Consider the following 10,782-nt stretch of genomic DNA (forward strand, 5'->3'; position numbering starts at 1 on the left):
CGCAGCTGGCTGCGTTCTTCATCGACCCGAGAACCGAGTGATCCACCGCTTAGAGTCGTGAAAAAGTGTTTGTTCAATTCCGTACAGTCAAAACCAAACGTTTCTGGCACTCGGCCAAACAGTGGCCAAGAAGGGCGCTTTTCAGCGCACGCTTGGACTCCAAAACTCTGCCGCGCCTTTTTCGGCTGCCGCAAATCGAGCAAACGGTGTGTTTCGGACGGCGTTTCGCTTCCGCTACTTGCGAGTGCTTTCGTGGTCCACCCCTCTATAAATACTCGGGAGGCGTCGAAGCCGGTTCTCCAAGCCGGACCCGTAGGTATCGTTGTGTGCTCGCTCTCATTGGCCCGCCTAACCAGAAAATGCCTGCGGTACACCCATTTGGATAAGAGTGCACGCAGATGCGGGCCTCGACGGCTACACATTTCCTCGGGCGGCCGCCTCCCGGCCTCCGTGGAGCGCGGGATGCACGGTCCCATCGACAAGCCTCTCCCGTTTTTACCGTGGCGTCGCGGTTCACCACGGCGGGCGGGTCGGTCTCCTCCGCATAAAAAGGGGGACCCCCGCTTTTTGTTCCACGAAATCGCACAAGCTTTTTTCGCATCCACGGTTTGCCACCGCACACCAAAATGCCGATCCGGCTGCCTACTTTAGCCAACAGGTGGAGCCAGGCGCGCCGTACTTGCGCGGCACTTCCCACGTCCACCGAAGTCGGTGCCAAGGACCACTTTCGGCGCCGGAGCCGCGTACGAGCCTACTCGAGGCGGAAGAACGAAGCCAGCAAGGGCCTGGCCGCAAGTGCGTTCAATTGTCGGGACGTCCAAGTCCCTCGTTCTTCCGTGCTTCCTCTTTCGGCAAGTCGTTGCGGCACCTTCCCAAAGCGCGCAGACCCGCTAATCGCGACGAGCGCGACGTGGCCGTGCCGCCTTTCCCTCGGCAGCAAGCAAAACGCCTGGCAACGTCGACGCTCCCCTAACCGCGATCTCGCACCGTGTTTCGTGTGGCGAATTCAAAAGCCGGCCGGCGCTGCTGCAACCATTACGGTCGGTACGCATACGCCGCGGAGGGCGGGACGGTCATCGGAGCGTGCGGTTCCTCCATCGAGTACTGCGCACCTCGGCCGTCGCATCGCCGTGCCATGACCGGCCGCGCGTCAACGCGAACCGGTGCCAGCGAGATCCCTCGCCTGCAAGAACCGACCGGCAGCCTCCGTCACCCGAGGACGCGGAGGCGCTTGCCGCGGACGGCGGGACGGTATGCACTGGTGCACAGCGGACCCGTCACATCGCCAGTTCCTTGACCGACCGCCGACGCTTGTGCCGTTCCTCTCGTACTTGGCAGTCGCCGCGCGATTGTCGGGTCTCGTTCTTGCACGCTCGAACGGTCGGGAGGGCACTCGGCTGGCGTTTCGGGAACGCGCAGCCTCGCCTTCTACCGACGTAACCACGACTCGCCGTTCGCGCTCCGCCGCTCCTGTTTACAGTACTAGGCGGTCCCGCAGCGGTCGGGTCGCGCATTTCGAGCGCTTCGAGCCACGGTGCAGTGGCGGGTCGAAAGCCGACCTATGAGTGCGTTGCGCCGTTTGTACCCGCGTCCGCCACCTGGCCGACCGTCCAAGGTCGCGGTGTTGGCGTCCGCTGGGCGCAACAATTTGTCACGGGGTGCCGCTCCACATTCAGGCAGCCCCGTGGGGAAAAGCCGACCCCGCGTCCAAACGGGGTCAGCGGCAGAAAGTGTCGGGCGCAGACGCAGCTGAGGCGCTCACCCTTCACAATCCGTTAATGATCCTTCCGCAGGTTCACCTACGGAAACCTTGTTACGACTTTTACTTCCTCTAAATGATCAAGTTTGGTCATCTTTCCAACAGACCGGCGCAACCGAAAGGCCGCGCCGGACATCGGTCCGAAGACCTCACTAAATCATTCAATCGGTAGTAGCGACGGGCGGTGTGTACAAAGGGCAGGGACGTAATCAACGCGAGCTTATGACTCGCGCTTACTGGGAATTCCTCGTTCAAGGGGAACAATTGCAAGCCCCTATCCCAATCACGAAAGAAGTTCCACGGGTTACCCAGTCTTTTCAGACAGGGATAAAGACACGCTGCTTCCTTCAGTGTAGCGCGCGTGCGGCCCCGGACATCTAAGGGCATCACAGACCTGTTATTGCTCTGTTTCGTGCGGCTAGGAGCCGCTTGTCCCTCTAAGAAGGTTGTAAGGTGCTGGGAACCCCGCACCTATTTAATAGGCTAGAGTCTCGTTCGTTATCGGAATTAACCAGACAAATCGCTCCACCAACTAAGAACGGCCATGCACCACCATCCACCGAATCAAGAAAGAGCTCTCAATCTGTCAATCCTCCCAGTGTCCGGGCCGGGTAAGTTTTCCCGTGTTGAGTCAAATTAAGCCGCAGGCTCCACTCCTGGTGGTGCCCTTCCGTCAATTCCTTTAAGTTTCAGCTTTGCAACCATACTTCCCCCGGAACCCAAATACTTTGGTTTCCCGGAAGCTGCCCGCCGAGTCATTTGAGTAACTCAGGCGGATCGCTGGTTGGCATCGTTTATGGTCAGAACTAGGGCGGTATCTGATCGCCTTCGAACCTCTGACTTTCGTTCTTGATCAATGAAAACATTCTTGGCAAATGCTTTCGCAGTAGTTCGTCTTGCGACGGTCCAAGAATTTCACCTCTAGCGCCGCAATACGAATGCCCCCGTCCGTCCCTCTTAATCATTACCTCGTATTCCAAAAACCAACAGAACAGAAACGAGGTCTTGTTCTATTATTCCATGCAAGTTTATTCAGGCGACTCGCCTGCGTTGAGCACTCTAATTTTTTCAAAGTAAAAGCACCGGCCATCTCGAGGCACACAATGAAGTGCACCAAGAAAGAACCGGCATGATGTTCAGTCCGAGCCGTCGCATCGGGTAGATGCACTACTCGTCTGGAACTGAGATCCAACTACGAGCTTTTTAACCGCAGCAGCTTTAGTATACGCTATTGGAGCTGGAATTACCGCGGCTGCTGGCACCAGACTTGCCCTCCAATTGATCCTCGTTAAAGGATTTAGAGTGTACTCATTTCAATTACGGGGCCTCAAAAGAGTCCCGTATTGTTATTTTTCGTCACTACCTCCCCGTGCCGGGAGTGGGTAATTTGCGCGCCTGCTGCCTTCCTTGGATGTGGTAGCCGTTTCTCAGGCTCCCTCTCCGGAATCGAACCCTGATTCTCCGTTACCCGTAACAACCATGGTAAGCAAGTAACCTACCATCGAAAGTTGATAAGGCAGACACTTGAAAGAAACGTCGCCGGCTCGTGGCCATGCGATCAGCACAAAGTTATCCAGAGTCACCACACAATACGGGCCGAAACCCGATCGATCTTGGTCTAATAAAAGCACCCGTTACCCAAAGGGCTCCAGGCTCACTGCATGTATTAGCTCTAGAATTGCCACAGTTATCCAAGTAGGAAGAAACGATCTAAGGAACCATAACTGATTTAATGAGCCATTCGCGGTTTCGCCTTATTTCGGCATGTACTTAGACATGCATGGCTTAATCTTTGAGACAAGCATATGATTACTGGCAGGATCAACCAGGTAATCGTTCGACTGCGCGTCCGTCCTCGCCCTCGGCGGGCCGGACGCAGTCTGTGTGCGGCGGAGGCCACCTTCAGGCGCCCCAACACGCTTATTTTGCACTCCGAGATGACGGCGTTCGAGCTCGCTACGGCACAACCTTCCCGAAAGACGAGTGGGAGCCGTGCGGCAAGAAGCACGTTCATGCTCGCTCTTTTTCGTTGCATCGACTCGGTCGCGCCGTGCGGGTTGCCCAAGCCCGCTGCACTGTCGGTGGACCGGCCGGAACTAGCAACGGAGCCGAGACTGCAAAGCCGCCAGACGACGGGTCACGCCCGCGTCTTCGGCGCTTTCGCATCTGAATCGCCCGAGGACGACACGGAACACACCTCGATATCGTGGTAAAACGGCACCGTCCGACAACCAGCCCCTAACGCATCAAGCGGATGAGGCTGCAGACGACTGCCGTGGATTCCCCTGGAGCAGACCCGAGGACACGCTTGACGAGGCCGAAGCCCGCCGCATATCAGACACCCGGTCGCTTTCGCGTACGCCGCTCACGAGAACCCCCACATAATAGCAGCGATAAGTACCCAGACCTCCTTGGGCCCTAATACGAGCGTACTCGAGAAAATTTCACCGCGGGTGTGCCCCGAAACGTGTGGCATGTTGAGCGTGCCACAAGTCTACGTCGCTCTCAAACCCGCCGAGGTCGTAGAATTTGCGACCCTACTCACGAAATTCCCACCGAGGATACGGCCGCAAACGTACCGCACCTTGGGTAGGCCACGAGTTTGTGCAACACTACGCTGACGGCACAGCACCGAGGTCGTGCGCGCACGCACGGGAAAATTCCGCCGCGGTTTCTGCCGAAAACGTGAGGCACCACGACTCTCCGCAAGTTCGCGTCGACTGCGAAAGACCGAAGTCGTGAACGACGTGTCCGCTACTCGCCGCCGACACGCTGGACACCAAACGTACAACGACTCGACGGCGTCGTAGAGGCCCACGACGCGGTTTTCCTTAACGACGTCTCGGCGTGGCACCGACAGGTTAGAACGGCCGACCAACGTTCCCTGTCCGCCGTTCGGCTCAGTCGAAGGGCTCGGCGACTTCGGCAACGCTGCGAAGCCGCACGGTGACGCACGCCATGTCCCCATTTTTTTTTTTCTTTCTGCGTCTGCCGGGGTGCCCCTATAATAGCAGCGATAAGCACCCAGACCGCCGTGGGTCGCTCGCCCCGGCTGACGTGGTTTTTCGTACTCCTGCGGCGGTCGCCGTCAAGCACGTCCAAATACGCTACTTTCGTGGGCGCATTCACGCTCTTTCGCTTCGCCGGAGTGCCAGCACTCACTCTGCCAAAAACGGCGAACATCCGAGCGGCGGTTCCCACTTTTGCGTCGGCGTCGCAAACCCCGCCCCGGCAGACGAGGTTTGCCGTACTCGTGCGACGGTGGCCGGCGGGCACGTCGAAAGACGCCGATATCGTGCGCGAATTGGCGCACCTTGGCTTCACCGGAGTGCCGCCACTGACTCCTCCAAAAACGGCGAAGATCCGAGCGGCGCTTCCCACTTTCGCATCGGCGTCCCGAACTCCGCCCCGGCTGACGCGGTTTACCGTACTCGTGCGACGGTCGCCGGCGAGCACGTGGAAAGACGCCGATATCGTGCCCGAATCGGCTCCGTTCGGCTTCGCCGGAGTGCCAGCACTGGCTCGGCGAAAGACGACGAACATCCGAGCGACGGTTCTCACTATTGCGTACGCGTCGCAAACCCCGCCCCGGCAGACGCACTTTGCCGTACTCGTGCGACGGTCGCCGGCGAGCACGTAGAAAGACGCCGATATCGTGCCGGAATCGGCCCCGTTTGGCTTCGCCGGAGTGCCAGCACTCACTCGGCCACAAACGGCGAACATCCGAGCGGCGGTTCCCACTTAGCCGTCGGCGTCCCGAACTCCGCCCCGGCAGACGCGGTTGCCGAGCTCGTGCGACTAGCGACCGCGAAGCCGTCTCGCGACGCCGCTTTCGTGCGCGGCTCCCACTGCGACCTGGGTCACCCGAGGTCGACGAGCAAAAAAGAATGTCGAAAAAAATTTTTTTTTTTTTTGCGTCTGCCGGGGTGCCCCTATAATAGCAGCGATAAGCACCCAGACCGCCATGGGTCGCTCGCCCCGGCTGACGTGGTTTTTCGTTTTCCTGCGGTGGTCGTCGTCAAGCACGTCCAAACACGCCACTTTCGTGGGCGCATTCGCGCTCTTTCGCTTCGCCGGAGTGCCAGCACTCACTCTGCCAAAAACGGCGAACATCCGAGCGGCGGTTCCCACTTTTGCGTCGGCGTCGCAAACCCCGCCCCGGCAGACGAGGTTTGCCGTACTCGTGCGACGGTGGCCGGCGGGCACGTCGAAAGACGCCGATATCGTGCGCGAATTGGCGCACCTTGGCTTCACCGGAGTGCCGCCACTGACTCCTCCAAAAACGGCGAAGATCCGAGCGGCGCTTCCCACTTTCGCATCGGCGTCCCGAACTCCGCCCCGGCTGACGCGGTTTACCGTACTCGTGCGACGGTCGCCGGCGAGCACGTGGAAAGACGCCGATATCGTGCCCGAATCGGCTCCGTTCGGCTTCGCCGGATTGCCAGCACTGGCTCGGCGAAAGACGACGAACATCCGAGCGACGGTTCTCACTATTGCGTACGCGTCGCAAACCCCGCCCCGGCAGACGCACTTTGCCGTACTCGTGCGACGGTCGCCGGCGAGCACGTAGAAAGACGCCGATATCGTGCCGGAATCGGCCCCGTTTGGCTTCGCCGGAGTGCCAGCACTCACTCGGCCACAAACGGCGAACATCCGAGCGGCGGTTCCCACTTAGCCGTCGGCGTCCCGAACTCCGCCCCGGCAGACGCGGTTGCCGAGCTCGTGCGACTAGCGACCGCGAAGCCGTCTCGCGACGCCGCTTTCGTGCGCGGCTCCCACTGCGACCTGGGTCACCCGAGGTCGACGAGCAAAAAAGAATGTCGAAAAAAATTTTTTTTTTTTTTTTGCGTCTGCCGGGGTGCCCCTATAATAGCAGCGATAAGCACCCAGACCGCCATGGGTCGCTCGCCCCGGCTGACGTGGTTTTTCGTTTTCCTGCGGTGGTCGTCGTCAAGCACGTCCAAACACGCCACTTTCGTGGGCGCATTCGCGCTCTTTCGCTTCGCCGGAGTGCCAGCACTCACTCTGCCAAAAACGGCGAACATCCTAGTGGCGGTTCCCACTTTTGCGTCGGCGTCGCCAACCCCGCCCCGGCATACGCGGTTTGCCGTACTCGTGCGGCGGTGGCCGGCGGGCACGTCGAAAGACACCGATATCGTGCGCGAGTCGATGCTTCTTGGTCTCGCAGGAGGGCCGCCACTCACTCCTGCAAAAACGGCGAAGATCCGAGCGGCGCTTCCCACTTTTTCGTCGGCGTCGCAAACCTCGCCCCGGCAGACGCGCTTTGCCGTACTCGTGCGACGGTCGCCGGCGAGCACGTCGAAATACGCCGATATCGTGCCCGAATCGGCCCCGTTTCGCTTCGCCGGAGTGCCAGCACTCGCTCGGCCAAAGACGACGAACATCCGAGCGACGGTTCCCACTATTGCGTACGCGTCGCGAACCCCGCCCCGGCAGACGCGGTTTGCCGTACTCGTGCGGCGGTGGCCGGCGGGCACGTCGAAAGACGCCGATATCGTGCACGAATTGGCGCTCCTTGGCTTCACCGGAGTGCCAGCACTCACTCGGCCAAAAACGGCGAACATCCGAGCAGCGGTACCCACTTAGCCGTCGGCATCCCGAACTCCGCGCCGGCTGACGCGGTTGCCGAGCTCGTGCGACTAGCGACCGCGAACGCGTCTCGCGACGCCGCTTTCGTGCGCGGCTCCCATTGCGACCTGGGTTACCCGAGCTCGACCAGCAAAAAAGAAGGTCGAAAATTTTTTTTTTTTTTTCTGCGTCTGCCGGGGTGCCCCTATAATAGCAGCGATAAGCACCCAGACCGCCGTGTGTCGCTCGCCCCGGCTGACGTGGTTTTTCGTACTCCTGCAGCGGTCGCCGTCACGCACGTCCAAATACGCCACTTTCGTGGGCGCATTCGCGCTCTTTCGCGTCGCCGGAGTGCCAGCACTCACTCTGCCAAAAACGGCCAACATCCGAGCGGCGGTTCCCACTTTTGCGTCGGCGTCGTAAACCCCGCCCCGGCAGACGCGGTTTGCCCTACTCGTGCGACGGTCGCCGGCGAGCGCGTCGAAAGACGCCGATATCGTGCGCTAATTGGCGCTCCCTGGCTTCTCCGGAGTGCCGCCACTCACTCCTCCAAAAACGGCGAAGATCCGAGCGGCGTTCTCCACTTTCGCATCGGCGTCCCGAACTCCGCCCGGGCTGACGCGGTTTACCGTACTCGTGCGACGGTCGCCGGCGGGCACGTCGAAAGACGCCGATATCGTGCCGTAATCGGCCCCGTTTGGCTTCGCCCGTGTGCCAGCACTCACTCGGCCAAAAACGGCGAACATCCGAGCAGCGTTTCCCACTTTCGCATCGGCGTCCCGAAGCCCGCCCCGGCAGACGCGGTTTGCCCTACTCGAGCGACGGTCGCCGGCGATCACGTCGAAAGGCGCCGAATTCGTGCACGAATCGATGCTTCTTGGTCTCGCAGGAGGGCCGCCACTCACTCCTGCAAAAACGGCGAAGATCCGAGTTGCGCTTCCCACTTTTTCGTCGGCGTCCCGAACTACGCCCCGGCTGACGCGGTTTACCGTACTCGTGCGACGGTCGCCGGCGGGCACTTCAAAATACGCCGATTTCGTGGGCGCATTCACGCTGTTTCGCTTCCCCGGAGTGCCAACACTCACTCTGCCGAAAGCGGCGATCATCCGAGCGGCGGTTCCCACTTTTGCGTCGGCTTCGCAAACGGCGCCCCGGCAGACGCGCTCGTGCGACGTACTCGTGCGACGGTCGCCGGCGAGCACGTCGAAAGACGCCGATATCGTGCTCGAATCGACCCCGTTTCGCTTCGCCGGAGTGCTGCCAGTCACGGCGCAGAAAACGGCGAACAAGTGTTTTTTTTTTTTTTTTTCCTAGAATTTGTGTTATAGAAGGCACATTTGATATCGGACGATAATTTTCAACTTTATCACGCGCACCGATTTTCGTGTAGAGGTTTGCAAGTTTATGGGAATTTCTCCACTTGGAATAATGCGATTTAGTAGTACTACGAGAACTTCATGGATGTACTCAAGGGTACGGGGCAAGTCAGTTACGTCAACACCTGCAGATTTTTTACACTTCAAACTGAAAATTGTTGGTTGTGAGTCCTCGTGTGATATTAAAGGCCGATTCGCTAACACATAGAACAAAGAAAGAAAGGAAGAAAAAACGCCCGCGCTCGCTCAAGAAACCTGGGTTCGCAACAAGTGGCAACAACAAGCAACCGAGCGAGTGCGCCAAAACCCGTGGCGGCCGAACAAACGCGAAGTCCCAACCGCGTCAGCCGGGGCGGCACGGGACAGGAAAAATCACTTCAGCCGGGGCGGCGGGGCACCGAATAAACCTCGTCACCTCGTCGCAGGATAAAAGAGGAAACAAAAAGTCTAAACAGCGTCTGCTGGAGCGAATGCGTAATAAAACAACAACAACAACAAAAAAAAAAAACACCCGCGCTCAAGAAGTCTGCAATCACCACAAAAGGCGACTGTGACCGAGCAGCGTCAGCCGGGGCCGTGCGGAAACGGAAAAACCGCGACTACCGGGGCGTCGAGGCACCGAAAAATCCACTTCAGCCGCGGCGAAAAAAAAAAACAAAAAGAAAGACGGAGGGGGGGGGGGGGAACCACGTCTGCCGGGGCGAAGGAAAAAAAAAAAACGCGTCTGCCGGGGCGAGCCCGGGTGCGGCACCACCGGGAAAACTGTGGCAAACAGACATGGCGATCGAGTGAGTGGGCCGCCAGCCAGGCTCAGCCAAAAAGTGCAAAGTCCGAACTGCGTCAGCCGGGGCGGCAAAAACCACGTCAGCCGGGGCGGCGCAAAAAACCGCGTCTGCCGGGGCGGCACGAAACCGCGTCAGCCGGGGCGGCGCGAAAACTGCGTCAGCCGGGGCGAAAGAAAAAAAAAAAAAAACGCGTCTGCCGGGGCGAGCCCGGGTGCGGCACCACCGGGAAAACTGTGGCAAACAGACATGGCGATCGAGTGAGTGGGCCGCCAGCCAGGCACAGCCGAAAAGTGCAAAGTCCGAACCGTGTCAGCCGGGGCGGCAAAAAACCGCGTCAGCCGGGGCGGCGCAAAAAACCGCGTCTGCCGGGGCGGCACGAAACCGCGTCTGCCGGGGCGGCGCGAAAACTGCGTCAGCCGGGGCGAGCCCGGGTGCGGCACCACCGGGAAAACTGTGGCAAACAGACATGGCGATCGAGTGAGTGGGCCGCCAGCCAGGCTCAGCCAAAAAGTGCCAAGTCCGAACTGCGTCAGCCGGGGCGGCAAAAAACCGCGTCAGCCGGGGCGGCGCAAAAAACCGCGTCTGCCGGGGCGGCGCGAAAACCGCGTCTGCCGGGGCGGCGCGAAAACTGCGTCAGCCGGGGCGAAAGAAAAAAAAAAACGCGTCTGCCGGGGCGAGCCCGGGTGCGGCACCACCGGGAAAACTGTGGCAAACAGACATGGCGATCGAGTGAGTGGGCCGCCAGCAAGGCTCAGCCAAAAAGTGCTAAGTCCGAACTGCGTCAGCTGGGGCGGCAAAAAACCGCGTCTGCCGGGGCGGCACGAAACCGCGTCAGCCGGGGCGGCGCGAAAACCGCGTCTGCCGGGGCGGCACGAAACCGCGTCAGCCGGGGCGGCGCGAAAACTGCGTCAGCCGGGGCGAGCCCGGGTGCGGCACCACCGGGAAAACTGTGGCAAACAGACATGGCGATCGAGTGAGTGGGCCGCCAGCCAGGCACAGCCGAAAAGTGCTAAGTCCGAACTGCGTCAGCCGGGGCGGCAAAAACCGCGTCAGCCGGGGCGGCGCGAAAACCGCGTCTGCCGGGGCGGCACGAAACCGCGTCAGCCGGGGCGGCGCGAAAACTGCGTCAGCCGGGGCGAGCCCGGGTGCGGCACCACCGGGAAAACTGTGGCTAACAGACATGGCGATCGAGTGAGTGGGCCACCAGCCAGGCTCAGCCAAAAAGTGCTAAGTCCGAACTGCGTCAGCCGCGGGCGGCAAAAACCGCGTCAGC

The 10,782-nt window shown here is 60.3% G+C and overlaps 2 non-coding genes across 2 annotated transcripts in view; both read right to left on the reverse strand.

Moving 5' to 3' along the window:
* Positions 1-57, reverse strand: part of LOC142795640 (5.8S ribosomal RNA) — a 153-nt gene extending 96 nt beyond the window's left edge. Inside the window, exon 1 of the ribosomal RNA XR_012893185.1 lies at positions 1-57. This exon is cut by the window's left edge and continues 96 nt beyond it. This is a non-coding gene — a ribosomal RNA (5.8S ribosomal RNA).
* Positions 58-1,776: 1,719 nt separating this feature from the next.
* On the reverse strand, positions 1,777-3,591 carry LOC142795642 (small subunit ribosomal RNA). Its single transcript, XR_012893187.1, has one exon. It is a non-coding gene; the product is annotated as a small subunit ribosomal RNA (ribosomal RNA).
* Between the last annotated feature and the right edge of the window lie 7,191 nt (positions 3,592-10,782).

This window comes from Rhipicephalus microplus, unplaced genomic scaffold (assembly GCF_043290135.1).
Source record: "Rhipicephalus microplus isolate Deutch F79 unplaced genomic scaffold, USDA_Rmic scaffold_782, whole genome shotgun sequence".
NCBI lineage: Eukaryota > Metazoa > Arthropoda > Arachnida > Ixodida > Ixodidae > Rhipicephalus > Rhipicephalus microplus.